This window comes from Silene latifolia, chromosome 7, assembly GCF_048544455.1.
Source record: "Silene latifolia isolate original U9 population chromosome 7, ASM4854445v1, whole genome shotgun sequence".
NCBI classification, from domain to species: domain Eukaryota; kingdom Viridiplantae; phylum Streptophyta; class Magnoliopsida; order Caryophyllales; family Caryophyllaceae; genus Silene; species Silene latifolia.
The window spans coordinates 77,174,579-77,191,134 of NC_133532.1; the positions used below are offsets into that span (position 1 = coordinate 77,174,579).

Genomic DNA, 16,556 nt, shown 5'->3' on the forward strand with positions numbered 1-16,556 from the left:
AATTTCATGTTTATACTGTCTAGAGCAATAGTTTCATGTTTATACTATCTCTAGGTAAAAAAAGATTTAAGTTAAAAATTAAGATAATCAAGTTAAATGTGAAATCAGTCTTATTTATAAGATCCTTAATTGGTAAGGTCTCGACTTGGTCAGGTCACCAATCAGATTATAGTTCAAAGTATTACAAATCTTTGGTCGATTTCAGTTCAGGTTAGGTCGAGACAATTTGTGTTGTATCGGTTATTGAATTGAGCTCAAATCAGTTTGGTTTTGATTCACCAATTTTCACTTGTTAATTGGTCATTGGATTTGGTTTTAGGCAGTTTGGATAGGTTTCTTAGATCAAGTCAGCTTTTGTCCACTCTACATACAAACAAGATACAACTATTCAACTACATACATCAAAGACAAAATCAAGAAGATAGGTCATAAGTCCAGTACCTCAGCGTCTTCAGTTTGCAGTACAGATGAGGAAGGGACTTTTGTAACTTCGATCTAAGAGTATTAATTTTGGCGCGCAGATCAATCCCTTCTTGATTTGATATTGTTTCCACCTATATAATGAAGCAGCAAGAGTAATCAGGGCACAAACAAAAGAAGTCATCCATAGAATAGAAATAAAAGACACACGATTGAAGGCAAGGCAATTGTACTGACGGATTCTATAGGTCAATAAATTATCAATTCACAACGGTCACCCGGTTTCAATGTGAGCTTATTTGCGAGTATTTTCAATTCACAACGGTCACCCAGTTTCAATGTGAGCTTATTTGCGAGTATTGTGTTCAAAATCCAGACAGATGGCAAATGTGTCTATTTCTATAAAAGTTCAACCGGAACTGAGTAGTTACATCTAAATATCGACCATTCTTTTCAATTTTCCGAGCTAGTAACATCAAAAAGTAGATAACTACAACTGTTTTCTTCTTGCAATCACACATTACCAGATATATAACTTACATTTAGGAGCAACAACTTCACAATTAATGAGAGCCAATAATGAACACTTACGAATCGTCAGCAATGATTATATCACTGACAATATTGTTGTCAGTGATATTAAATGGTAGGCTATTGTTAAGCCAGATGCCTCCTGATTTGAGATCCATGGATCTACAACTTTTGAGGTCAAATCTCTTCATCCGGATCGTTAAGATTTTGTGTATTTGGTTAGATAGATGTGATAACATATGACGAACCGTTGAGTGCATCAAACCACACTATCTCCCCAACACACCTCACTTTATACACATGATATTAAATATAGTGCATTATCGCCATTTCCATCGTTTTATACCCATCCTTGGATTTCATACCCAAACCCCCTACTACTTAAGCACTTTGTCATTTTCAATCGTGCAAACCGGCGTTATGAATTACCAAGATACCCTTAATACTACCCTTGGATACACATTGTATTACTACCAGATACACATGGTATTACCACTGGATACACAAATCAAATCGATTTGATTTGTGTATCCAGTAGTAATACCATGTGTATCCGGGTTAGTATTTTGTGAATCCACGAGCTAAAGATCAATTATGACCACCCAACTGACCACCACTACAACCAACACTACCACCACCACACCTACGGCCAGCACCACCACCACCATCCCTGAACTAACCTTACAATCAGTTCATTAATCTTTGGAATCACTGATCATCATTTCTGTAGCTTTTAGTCTTGACTGAAGTTGGGATTTTCTAGCACAATTATCCACAAATTTTTTGCAATCAGATGAAGTTGCTTGTCAAAATTTGAGGGTCCTCAAATTTAGAGTTAACATTTAACAAGTACCATATCTAAGACTCATACCCAATAGTACACCATACAACTTCTATGCTTAAGGCCATGTCAGCGCTATCCAGATTATCTCTGATTTTAGTGAGTCTCTACCACTCTTCCTCAGAAAATGATATTGCTTCTTAACCTTACGATGCATAAAATATTGATCCCCTTTTGTTTTTTTTAATAACCTCAAGGAAAAGAGACTTGAACCTGTACCGGTGACATCACCGATTACATAACTGGCCACCTCAGACCGCGACGGGGACATCACCCGTCACAACAATACACCACAACTAATTATTACAATCAATTTTTCGAATTACCAAGATACCCTTAATACTACCCTCGAATACACATCGTATTACTACCAGATATACATCGTATTACTACTAGATACACATAGTATTCTAGGATGATTTTCAGTGAACATGCATTAACTTGAGTACTTGACTCATTAATTCACCAATTTTTCACCCACTGCTAGTATGCTACTTCTCTCGCACAAATGAGTACTACTAAATGACTACATCCATCATCAACTTGTGACTCCCAGACATACTGCTCTTATTATTGTGCTTGGTGGTCACAATAACCTTCTCAGCAACCAAGTAAGCGGAGTAACATCCGACAACAAATTGGCCGATATACACTCCTTTAAGTTGACTAAATTATAAATATCATTTCAGCAAACGCAGACTTCATTTATCAACCAAAGGCGTCAGTTTTTATTTTTTTTAGCAAACGCAAACTTCATTTATCAGCAAGTAGTTGTTGGTTGAAAAATATAACAATTAATCCCAACTATTATTACTCCATAACAAAAACTGATTAAGAAAATGACATGGAACTCACCGCTCAAGTCAAGTAGATTAAATGAAGCAGGGAAATTTTCAATCCTTGACACCATCGCAATTGCTGACCAGAATTTATGATATTCCTCCCTTGAAGTTCTAATGATGCAGAGTTTAGTTATGGGATTCAGGTACTTAACTACAAAAGATATGCAACAATTCGAATCAGAAGAAAAAGATACACAAAGACATGCAAGTAGCTTATGGAAAGATATGATTAGGTCCTGACCCTGGAAAGAAGCAAGTGAAGAAGCGAGACCACACTCGGCAAAGTTTAGAAGAATGTTGTGTTTGATAGCTCTGGCCAAATTGGCATGGAGGTCATCAAGAGGAAGTGATTTATCTATAGAGACTTCCAACAGCATATACTTATTTTAAAATCTTACCATGATTTGTCATACTTTGACCTCTGGAAGGTATATAGTATATCTAACGAAGTTACCAACAAGAATAAAAATTTAGATGCAATTCTAAAAAAATAGGCGAGAAGTGGGGAACAAGATACATGAGCTTTATACACTCAAAGTCAACTTGGAAATCCTTAATCTAATGTGACATGAGTTTTATACACTCAAGAGTAAAACTTTGCCTCCCGATTCCTGAAATAATCGCAATGCCTCAAGCATAATCAGAATAGTGATAAGATAAGATCCCCTCATGTATGTGTCTGAGGATGAACAAGATTTGGTGAATAGACAAAAGAGATATACCAAAAACTCATTGATACATAAATTTAGTTGCTAGATACATATCTCTAGCTAGCCATATACACTCCTTTAAGTTTCTAGATACATACCCCTAGCTAGCTAGATACACTCCTTTAAGTTTCTATATACAGACCTCTAGCTAGCTAGATACGCTCCTTTAAGTTGCTAGATACAGACCTTATATGCGTATCTGCACTACTTGACTACTCATGGGCATTAGTTGTAACATTAGTTATTTTATTACTTGAGTTACTTTGCCATTTGGAAATATGTTCCATTAAGATGAAAGTGAATCAAGCTGGTACCAATTTGAAGAGCATATCCATCATCCCTATGCATAGACCAAGAAATTATTAGAAGAAAATATGTGATCCCTCTAATTCTTACAAAAAGGCCTCTGATGACTAGCAAACTATATCAGGAAAATTTCAAAACCTTCACATTTTACCATTTATAGGAGAAGATACCATCATGACATCGAAATTATCTACAAGCAATTAGTGTCAACTTAGAGAAGAGCCAAACTCCAGCAAAAACAATCTAGACTACTATGATATGCCACCCAGTTCGTCAAAAAAAAAAAAGCCTCCCAATCATTAATCCATGAAGAGGACAAGTATAAGAGAAGATAAAAGGAAAATCAATTACACAACCATGGAAAATCAATTACACAACCAAGGAAAATCAAAAGTTCAGATTTTAAAAACCCTAATTTTTCCGAATATACTAATTTTTTCGCTTATGACGATGATTTATCACAAAATTACATCAAAAATGGACAAAAATTTAAAATATCCAAAATTATAATTGAACTAACCTCGTTTTATAGAGAACTTAGATCGGAGTAATGGTTGGGGAAGAGAGAGAGACAGGAGCAATGGTGGACGTCAAGTGGCGGCGACTTTCACTAGTGATCGGCCGACATCGTTAGATGGTTGGGTATGCGGGAGGTTGATGAGAGAGGAGGGAGTACTGGTAGTGTGAAAATGAAACAAAATCACCTTATCAGCGCGTGATTGAGTGTGTACGAATGCAGCAGATTTGTGTATTTTAAATTAGTTCTTACGGTTCGTACTGAACTCTAGTTCGTACCTGATCTCTTCCTATATATATATATATATATATATATATATATATATATATATATATATATATATATATATCTGTGTGTGTGTGTATTACTTGGGCGTTCACCCATAACCTCGGAGATGAGTACTTCACTAGGTGAGGTGAAGCGAGCCAAGCACAACGTATGAAGATGTGGAATTATTTTGCAATAATTAATTTGACATTTCTCTATAATTATGTATTTCAATAATAATTTTCTTAAGTATATATAATAATTTTCTTAAATTTATAATAGTTTTCTTAAGTTTTATATAACTAATTTGACACCTGCATTTGAAACAGACTCGTGTAAGATCCGTCAATCGTGGCTATGATCCTAGGCCTGAGTGGCAGACTAAGGTAACGAGGCGGATTACTTCTCTTATTAATGGATTGAAATATAATAAGAAAAAGCCAGATTTGGTGCTTGATACTTGGTGGTAGAACCTTAAGACAAGGGAAAAAACTGATCCTGATTTTGCCAAACACTCAAAAAAAACAAGGTAAATCGGAGGTCAGGTGCTATATATTGGAAAGCATTGGACACCCACACTTTTGGTCGGAAGAGTTGCTCCGATGCTTTTAAGGAATTGGTAAGTATTATTTATATTGCTTTTAAAAAGTGGTCAATATAAATGATTGGCGAATATATTTGATTTTTTTTGTTTTCATGCTACTTCCAGGGTGAAGAGGCCACTCCGTACAAGTTGTTTCAGAAGACGAAGAAAAATAAGAAGGGCGAGTGGGTTAATCCTCGAGCTGCTGAGATAGACGTAAGTTTTTGTATTCAATTTAATGTTTATTTTTATTATAAAGAACGGTAATATCTTTCTTATAAAGAACGGTAATATATATACTATATATTTATCATTTCTGACGGTTTTGTCTCTGTTTTCAGAGTGCTTACAATGAGGAGATGAGTCAACCATTGCCACCTGGAGTTTCTGTGAATTCAACTCTTCCAACCAAGAGTGTGGGTACCCAACCGCTTGATTTTGCTAGTATGTTTAATCATGTGATACGAAATTATGATTTTTGAACCAGAAGTTCCAAAAGATTCATGTCATAAAGAAGAGGAGACATGTATAATAACTTTGGCCTCAAGTTCAAAGTTTAAAGGTGTGTAATAATTTAACATCGTCTCATCTATATAATATATTCATATTGTTTGAGTGGGAGTGGTCATTAATCCACATGTAAAGGCTAGTGGCCAGACATTCACAGCTACGATTTTTTGAACCGCATTTGAGTTTCAAATGAATAAAGCGGTCTTTATTAAAGGGGAAATTATTTCTGACAGTATAATGAGATATGAAATTTCATCCATTCCTTGAACTGAATGTGACATCTCATAAAGACTATGTCTGTAGCAGAGATCAAGAATGTGGCGTTATGATAAGCCTAATGTTGCGGCCTTAATTGAGCCTAATGATGTAGCATTATTGAGCCTAATGATGTGACCTTATTGAGCCAAGTAAATAAGCCTTAATTGAGTTTAATGACGTGGCCTTATTGAGCCAAAATTTGTTCATTGAAAGAAATGAAAATATCTCAAGAAAGTGAATATCTTATAAAAGTTATGCAAGACTCATATATGTTCCGAATTTGATGTGAGAAAGGATAAATTATTTATGAGTTAAAAATTTGACATTGACACCATGGCTTGAAGTTCGTAGTGTTTGCGAGATAATGAAACTATGACCCAAAGTTCATAGAGTTTACAAATACTGAAATTATGACCGGTTTAATCGACTGAGCAAAGGGAAATAATTTCTTAATCTGTTATTAAGAATTCGAAACTATGTATAAAGTAGTATATTATGTTAATTCTTGACTATTGCACGTTGATGAATGATTTAGCTATTACACGTACCAATGTTGATTTCTTTGTTTACAAATAACCATGTTTTCAGTGGCCATCATCTTCTCTTATAAACAAATCTAAGATCTACATTCATACGCCTTTGTATTAATTAGCTACTAATAGTTTTGTGGATATACGTATTTCAACGTTTATTACTTTGTGGTTTAAGTCGGAGTTCCAATCTTTTAATTAATTGATTTGGTTATGTTTTCATGGTTATGTTTTGCTTAGTTTAAGTTTTGAATGCATAAAGTTAATTTGTCTTACCTTAATTTTTATTTTTGAATTATGAGTGACGATTATCATGTTTTCATATTACAAACTTAGTGACTATAGATACTTTTGTGGGTCAACCACTGTAATCATGAAATAAATCTGAGTCTATATTAATTTTAATCTCCAAATACTTTCAGAAAAACTTATATGCTCACTAAAGTTATAGTACTCGTGTAATATTATCTTGTATAGTTATTAACATTATATTGAATCTTGCAAAACGTGGATTTATAATTATTGATCTTATGATATATTTATGTTTTTTATAGTAACATTGATGAGTCTTGCCTACATATATGAGACACCAGTTGTGTCCAATGTCACATCATTTATCTGGCCGGATTCTTAGAAAGTTTACATGAAATAATTCAGATGTGACATAGTAAGGCCATCCGGGTACTTATTATACCCGTTTTGATAAACCTGAAGTTTATCCTAAAATATAAGTGTTGAAACTCTCTCGTGTAAATTTATTAAAGGCAAGACATTACACGAAGACTGAGTATATTTTATATTGGAGATCATAGTTTGATTAGTATATAGAATTGTTAGTCTCCGAATTGGGCATTGTGATTCATCACACTTAAAATCCCACTGCATTATATGTTACTCCCCGAAATATTTTGTTATTGTATAAAAAATGTCCATATAAATTCTCGTCGGTGATATGAGCAATTAAGTTCTAAGGTGGTTATAGTTTTTACCACCTTAGGGGGAGAATGATAAGGAAAAGCTGGTAAAAACAAGCAACTATGTTATATCCCCAACTGAACCTGAAGTTCAACAGTTTGTTTTCATTATTGAATACATCGAGTAGAGGTTCGCTGAATTACAAATGATGGTATTTATTTGGTTATGAGGATGTATTATAATACCAGCTTAATCACCTTATCAAAATCTAATATGTTACATTAAAATCTATGATTTAATTATAGACAAATTAGCCCTATATGTGGTGTAGCGAGCTATAAATTAGTCATAGAAAATATATGTAATGAAAATGAGATTCTTGCCAAATTGAACAATAACCACACATAAAATGTAGTGTGAAAGTCATATCGGTTAACATAATTCAAGTAATAAGAAAATGGCAAGAATTGGCAGTTGGTGCTCATCTAGAGTAAACAAATTGGATGTCCTAGAAGTGACATAGATATTTGAATGATAATAGATGGCCTATATAAAAAAAGAAATGGTACCAAATATATTCAGATATCACTGATTCAGTACTGACAATATCACGAGATGTTGAAACTATATCGATATGATTAAGGAACCGATATGCATTTGCGCGCAGAATTTAATGGACTAGATAATGGGGATCTTATAAATAAGTCCAACTTTATTGTCGACACATAATCAATGATTATGAATGAGTTCATGGACCTGAAGTCCATCCATTGACATGGAGTCAATCGAAATTATGAATATTGGGAAAGAAATTGTACAGTTTGCATTATCGAGTCATCATCATGTGCATTTAGAGATTATGTTCATCATTTGCATCTTAGTTTTAATATATATATATATATATAGGGGCGGGTTCAGATACAAACTGAGTTACGGTGTGAACCGTACGAACTAGCTTAGTTATACCTTTTTTTTTCCAGATACATTTTATTACTTTACCAGATACACTTCTTATTCAGATACATTTTATAGTAGAAGTAGATACACTTTTTTCACACTAAAATTATAGATGCACTTTTACACTTTTTTAACACTAATTTTTGCATGTACACGTGTCATTAAAGCCAGATACACATTGTATTACTACCGGATACACATGGTTATACTCAGATATACACAATATAATACTTCAGATACACAAGTTCATACTTCCGGATATACATGTTAGTACTTCCGGAAAGGCAAATCCATTTGTGTATCTAGGGCCATACTACCAGATACACATAGTATTAATACGGGATACGCATGTAACCCGTAGTAATACCATGTGTATCTATAGTTGTATTTTGTGTATCCACTGCCCCAACAACCACCACTCCCCCCAGTCCACCACCGCCACTACTAACACTAACTAGTAAGACCACCACCACTGTTGCCGCCAGCACCACCACTACTGCTGTATTACCACCACCATCACCACCGCCCCTCCCCACCGCCATCCGAAGATAATAGACCCAACCTGACTAGCTGAAATTTAACCCAAAATCACCCCACGGCTCACCTAGCTCCGTCGTCGACCTCGCCAATCAACTCACTGTTCGACCATCCCACCACCACTTTCACACAACGGCCACCTCAGATGACACGAGGACATTTTCTTACTCGAAACTTTTCGACTAGATCATTTTTGTGATTAGATTTTCACCTACCATCGCCGCCGCCACTAACACAACTGCCACCATGCAACTTCCCATCATTCTTGATCGTCTCATTACCACCATCTCTCAATCGTCCACTCAACTCACGACTACCACCACCCACCCACTTAGCCCTCACACCGCTACGCACCATAGACGACCACCATTACTGACCCCACAAGTACCACCAGACATCCAAAGACCACCCACTCGAGATCCCCAATACCACGACTCACCCCACCAAAAGCCAACCCGCAACACCCTACCACGAACCTCCTTACCACCACTTCCGACCATCGCCGACCATTATTAATTACAAATTTGTAGATCTGGTAATATTAAAAAAATATTTGCGTACAAATTTAGTGATCTAAATCATAGATCAATGAAAAATGAATAAGAATTACAAAAAGAATGATCAAATTAATGAATCGTGGTAGAATTTTGAGGCAAATAAATCACTCATTTCCTCTTTAAATTCGACATTTGAGTTATAGATCGACGACGAGAGATGGTCTAGATGAGGCATCGTCGTTGGTGACATTACCGACCGCAGAAAACCCCGTCGACAGATAAGAAAGAGAATATGGGTAAGAGTTTGTGTTGGAGGAAACGACGGCAGAAAATTTCAGTGGTTGTACTCACCGGTGATGTTCGTCAGAGCTCCGGTATCGGGGATAGTTGAGTGGGGGTGAAAGGAAATAAATGATGAGGGAGAATGAGTAGTTGAGACTTGGTCATGCGTGAGAAAAAATATGGGTGGTTGGGATTTTCATTATTAGCTTTAGCTTGTTTTAATTTATTGGTTTATATTGAGTTCGTACAGTTCGCACCGTACGGGATCCTAATTCTCTGTGTGTGTGTGTGTGTGTGTGTGTGTGTGTGTGTGTGTGTGCATTATTGCATTGTATTATTTTGTTGTTTAGAATTATTTACACATCATATGCATGCACATAATTAATTATATTGTTATACTTTGATAAATGTCTAAAAGGAGAAAAGTATATTACAGGTTCTTATAAATGATCATCAAATGATGATGTTTGATTAATTGAGTTTTGGGAACTCATGATTAAATATGAACCTCTACGACACGATTGAAAGGTTATCGTGATTATTTCCAAAATGGAAAATTCAAACTCCAGTAGAATTACTTGAAGAAAGTTATTATTGTATCAACCTGAAGTTTGAGCATATGAGAATAATGATTTAAATGAACTTCATGTAAAACATGTGAAATTAGTTTATGGTCCAGAAGTACCATAACTATTGAAAAAAATGTAGTCAAAGTCTACAATTGTAGATACCTCATTTCTGCACCTCTCGCAAACCACCCGGTGATGATTGGGCCGCATGTTTGGTACGCGGAACGATTTGTGACAATTCGTAAGTTTATCGTCGAGTGATAGCTCAAATACTTGTGTCTACCCCTTTGTCGTCATCTACGCGCCGTTACGGTCGTTTTGACAGTAATTAGAGTTCATTTGGAGTCTGGGTCAAAAACCGTCTTCATTTTAAAATAAACCGTCTAAAATGCCGAGTTAGAATGTTATGGAATATTCCGGATATTTCTATTCCATATTTCAATCTTTTAATCTTTTGGCAAAATATATCCCGAAATTATATTTTAAACAATAAGGAAGTTGAGATCTACCGCAATTCCATAACAGAAACGCGGAAAATCTTTCTTCCCAGAGGAAACTCTGGGGAAAGGACGCAGCACCTGCGCGCCTTTTCCAAGAGCCGCAGTGGCTGTTGCGCCTCTTCCCCAGCTCCTTTCTGCGTATTTTAAGATCTTTTCGAGATTTATTTCCAAAATTTTACCGAAACCCTTATTCCTACGTGTGATTAGTATAAATAGGGACCTCCGTTCCTCATATTTCTCACGCAAGTGTCCGCCCTTCTCTTCTCCCTTTGCATTCTAAGACCGTGCTCTTTGCTTATTGGCATCTACGTGCTTGAACTTTCGACCACGTAAGCTCGGATCCTTCTGAGTACCAGCCGCATTTGCATGACCGACCAATTTGACCAACTCCACTCAAACAACTTAATCAATTTAGTTTAATTCCTCTTAAGAGGGCACTTTTGTCGTACATTCGAGTCGAGCAATCACTAATCGTTAACTTAGTTAATATCGTTTCGTCAAACATGTAAGTCTGAGGTTGTAAATCCCATGCTTTATTATTGTACCTTTTTATTGTATAAATTATTTTTAAGATTTACGTCGAAAACATATTTAAAACCGATTTATAAAACCTTTTATTAAACCCTTTTTTCGGATTAACAGGGAGCAGATGTCGATAAGACACGCAGCAACTGTTGCGCCTCTTTGAAGAGTCGCAGCTTCTGCTGCGCCTCTTCCTGAGGTTGTCGCTGTTTCTGCTTTTCTTCTTCTTCCTTTGTTCTTCGTCGATTCGTCTTTTTTTATTCCGATTTCTTTATTTTTCTTCATTATTCATTCACATAATAATTTCAACATATAACTAGTAACTTCCCACTTTTAATTTCCTACTTAAATCCGAAATAACCAATATTTACGGGTTTCCGTCATTAAAATTGTTAGGCCTGGAAATCCGCAGACCTCCCTGATCAGTATCTCACCTGAACCTAACTACCAGGCTGTCAGGGTGTCCGGCTATCAGGGCACATGAAGATAGGCGCCAGGCCATGGAGAGGACAACGGTCAAAATATCAGGACGATATTAGACCATATACGCGTATAATAAAGGAATTATATACCCAGCATTAAGTGTGAAGATTACGCAGTAAAAGCAGTAATTAAGGGAGGGATAATTAGCAATTATTACTGGCAATTATGGAGAATATTCTGCCTTTAATGACCAGATCAAGCAACCGTTCAAGATGGAAGACTATATAAGGAACACTTTGATGATATTGGAATCATCTCATTCATACGTAAGAAGAAGCATATACAACACTTAGAGAAATACAAAGATTGTTATTGTCATATAATTATTCTCCCAAATTACATAGTGAAATCCTCTCCTGGCTTGGTGCCCGTGGTTTTTTCCCATTCAAGGGTTTTCCACGTACAAAATTGCTTATCTTGTTATTATTGTTATTTCATTTACGTCTTGTTATTGCACCCTGACGACCTGACCGACAGACTACCTAGAGCTAGTTAACCCTACACAATTTCACCCTGACCTGATTTCGCCTTGCGCAAAATCAACACAAAACAATTGGCGCCCACCGTGGGGCATCTAGCTCTTTAAATCCTTTTTTTCTTATCTTACAAAAACTCAAAAATCCCATAAAAATGGCCCAACCCACCGTTCAAGAACTATTGAATGCAGCTCTCCAAAAAATCGCTGAGTTGGAAAGCCTGAAAGAAAAAGTGGCCAAACAAAGCGGTAAATCCTGCAATTGAAAGAATCTGAGTCGGCCCTGAAGCAAAAATTAGAAAACCCCCAAGGGGCAGGCTCTAGATTCCAACCAGGAACCCCGTTTTCATTAATCATTAAGAACATTGATTTTTCCAGCTTTGAGAGCCCAAGTATTCCTAAAGTCATTAACGTAGATGGTGATGATGAACCAAAAGATGATGTTAAAGAGAAACCTGATGAATCTGCAGCAGCCATCATGATGGCAGTAGTTCAGGAGATCAAGAAACTCAACGAAAAATTCGATAAGATACCAGGAGTACCGCCAAAGACATGGAAGAAGTCGCCCGATTAGCTATCTTGCCGATTCACCTTTCATAGACGAAATATCAAAAGTAGACCTACCAAAAAAGTTCACAATTCCATCCATGAGGGTCTATGATGGAACCACGGATCCACAAAATCACGTGGCTCTTTACAACCAGCAGTTTGCAAGTAGCAGGGAGCTGGAGAAACGACCCAGTGACCTTTACCGAGTTACACAGAAGCCTGATGAAACTCTCAGGACATTCCTTGCAAGATTCAACGAAGAGAAAGTGTCTATACCCAGGTGTGACGTTGGAACAGCAGTGGAGGCATTCAGACAGGGGTTACTACCATACACTGACCTATACAGCGAACTCACTATGTATCCCTGCCCCACCTTCGAAGATGTTCAGGCCAAAACTCTTGCTTTCATCAGGCTGGAAGAAGATAAGAGCTACAAACTTGGATCACCCAGTAGATCGAAGGACCATGAAAGAGGCAATAGGAAAAGCAACAGAGGGAATAATTACAGACCTACCCCATATTCCAAGCTAGACCAGTCAGAAGTTAACCTGGCCCATGAGTATCAAGGTAAGGTTAAAGTTTATCCACCTATCTCCGAACATAACTTCAGTGTTGATATTGCAGGATTAATCCAGAGACTTGACAACATGGGATCAGCTGTTAGATGGCCCAAGAAGTCAGAAAATCTAAATCCCAGAAGAGACAATTCAAAATGGTGCGAATTTCACATGGATATTTGACACACCACGAATGATTGTTTCACCCTGAGGAAAGAAGTAGCCTACCTGTTAAAGTCAGGGTACTTAAAATACCTGATCAAGACGAAGGGCAGGAACGCAAACCAGGATAAGGAAAACCATGAGTACAAGCAGGATCGTAGTCTCCCTCCACCACCACCAATCTATGAAGTAAAATTCATATCTGGAGGTTCGAAGATTTGCGGCCTGGCAAGTTCAGTAGCAAAGAAGATAGCCAGGACACCAAGGACAGTGTCACCCAGCAAGCCGGATCTAGTCCCTACAATCACTTTCAATGATTGTGACCTGGTGGGCATCCCTGATGTTCATCATGATGGCCTGGTCATTTCTATGCAAATTGGAACAGCCACGGTCAGAAGGATCCTGGTAGATGGAGGCAGCTCAGTGAACCTGATCATGCTTGACGTACTGAAAGCCATGAAGATAAACGAGGATCAAATCACCAAGAAATCCAGCGTCCTAGTAGGATTCAGCGGTGAAACCAGGAGCACTTTAGGAGAAATACACCTCCCAACCTACGTGGAAGGAGTCTCATCCTATGAGAAATTTGGAGTCCTTGACTGCCTGTCATCCTACAACGCTATCCTGGGCAGACCTTGGATTCACAATGTCAAGGCCATACCGTCAACCTATCACCAATGCATCAAGATACCAACAGACTAGGGCATAGCCACAATAAAAGGGGATCACAAGACAGTCCAGGAATGCTACACAGCAGCCTTGAAGCCTTCAAAGACAGGTAAGTCCCTGGCATAGCAATTACAGTACCCTTTCAGGAGCACTTATGTGGCACCTCCCAGAATGGAAACAGATCAGATAATCCTAGACCCTGAGTATCCTGACAGGTATATATTGATAGGATCGACGCACCGAGATAGTGTCGGGCCCGAATCGGTAAAATTCCTTAAAAATAAATCATCTTGGTTTGCTTGGTCACATTTTGATATGACTGGAATTAGCGATGATAATTACTCATCACTCAATGTTGACCCATCTTTTAAGCCTCAGTACACAAATGAAAAGGCGCAAATTTGGTGAGAGAAACACCATAATAAATGAGGAAGTAGAAAAACTCTTGGATATGGGGATGATCAGGGAGGTAATGTACCCTGAATAGCTGGCTAACGTAGTTGTTGTGCAGAAAAAGAATGGAAAGTGGAGAGTCTGTGTAGACTACACTGACCTGAACAAAGCTTGCCCTAAAGATCCATTCCCCCTGCCTCATATTGATGCTATGGTAGACGCAACAGCAGGCCACGAAATGCTAACGGTCATGGATGCTTCCAGTGGATTTAATCAGGCAAAAATGCACCCTGCTGACCAGGAGAGTACTGCATTCATTACAGACCGAGGCATATACTGTTACACTGCCATGCCTTTCGGCCTGAAGAATGCAAAGGCAACGTACCAGCGCCTGGTCAACATGATGTTTAAAGACCAGATAGGTGACATCATGGAAGTATACATAGACGACATGGCGGTGAAATCCAAGAATGCAGAAGATCATGTGAAGCATCTAGAGATGGCATTTGAGATATTAGAAAAGTATAACATGAAGCTAAACCCTGCAAAGTGCCACTTTGGAGTCTCTGCAGGCAAATTTCTTAGATATATGGTCACAAAGAGAGGCATAGAAGCCAGCCCGAGCAGGATAAAGGCTATCCCGGAACTACAGTCACCCAAGTCCATCAAGGATATCCAAAAATTGACAGCCGAGTAGGCATTTACTGAACCGCTTTATATCAAGATCCTCTCGAAAGATGCAAAACATTCTATAACCTCCTCGGGAAAAATAAACAATTCCAAAGTGGACGGATGAACATGAGGCGACTTTTCGGGATCTAAAATCCTATTTATCATCTCCACCCCTTGGTTAAGCCGAGAAAAGGAGAACCTCTGTCAAGATATACCTATCTGTCATCACACACAGTGATCGCATGTGATCCTGGTGAAAGAACAAGATGGGCAACAACATCCAGTCTACTACGTAAGTAAAAGCCTGCTAGATGCTGAGTTGAGGTATGGACTATTTGAAAAATATGTTTTAGCTTTAATTATGTCATGTACCAAGCTGAGACCCTATTTTGAAAGTCACCCCATTATAGTCAGGACCAATTTACCCAGAAAATGCATCTGCGTAAGCCTGAACTTTCAGGCAGGATGGCTAAATGGTCAGTACAGATTAGCACGTACGATATCTCATTTGAACCTAGGGCAGCGATCAAGTCGCAGGCCCTAGCAGACTTCGTGGCTGATTTTAGCCCTAACCTAGAACTAGACCTGATAAAAGAAGTCAATCAACTAGAAAATAAAACCCCATACAAGGAATGGACCCTATTCATAGATGGGGCATCCAACGCCAGGGGGACATGGTTAGGATTAGTACTTAAATCACCACAGGGAGACGTAATAGCTCAGGCTGTGAGATGTGAATTCAAAGCTACCAACAATGAAGCAGAATATGAAGCCCTGATAGCAGCCTTAAAGGTATGCCTAGACCTCGGTGTTCAAAACCTAAAGGTAAAAACTGATTCACTCCTAATTACCAATCAAATAAAGGGAATTTATACGGCTAAGGATGCAAAAATGATTTCGTATTTAGAATATGCAAAAAACCTTACCGCTAAATTTGCATTAATTGACATAGATCAAATATCAAGAGACACGAATACCTGGTGATGCTCGCCAGACCCTAGGTTCAAATTTCACCCCCACTGTTTTTGGCAAGATACCAATTGTGCACTTATTAGAGCCAACCATCAGCAAACCTGAACAGGTCAATCCTGTCAATCAGGACAATAACTCTTGGACTAAACCCTATTATGATTGGTTTTTCCGAGGAATACTGCCTCAGGGAAGACATAAGGCAAGGGCTTTTAAAATTAGAGATTCAACTTATGCTATCATCAATAACACCCTGTTCAAGAGATCGCAGGCTGGACCCTATCTGAGATGCCTGGAGCCTGACGAAGCCAAACTAGTACTTCAAGAAATACATAATGGACATTGTGGCAACCACAAAGGAGGAAAGAGCCTGGCAAGCAAAATTCTCAAGACAGGCTACTACTGGCCTACACTGAGGGTTGACTGCCTAGAATACTCTTCAAAATGTGAAGCCTGCCAAATTCATGCACCAATCATACATCAGCCATCTGAACTCCTTCATTCAATTTCCGCACCCTGGCCATTTATAAAGT

General features: G+C 37.9%; 1 long non-coding RNA gene across 1 annotated transcript; it reads right to left on the reverse strand.

Moving 5' to 3' along the window:
• Window positions 1–2,754: 2,754 nt before the first annotated feature.
• Window positions 2,755–4,408, reverse strand: LOC141591147 (uncharacterized). The gene is made up of 3 exons (XR_012520688.1): window positions 4,171–4,408; window positions 2,876–2,946; window positions 2,755–2,785 (listed from the first exon to the last, which is right to left on the reverse strand). It is a non-coding gene; the product is annotated as an uncharacterized LOC141591147 (long non-coding RNA).
• Between the last annotated feature and the right edge of the window lie 12,148 nt (window positions 4,409–16,556).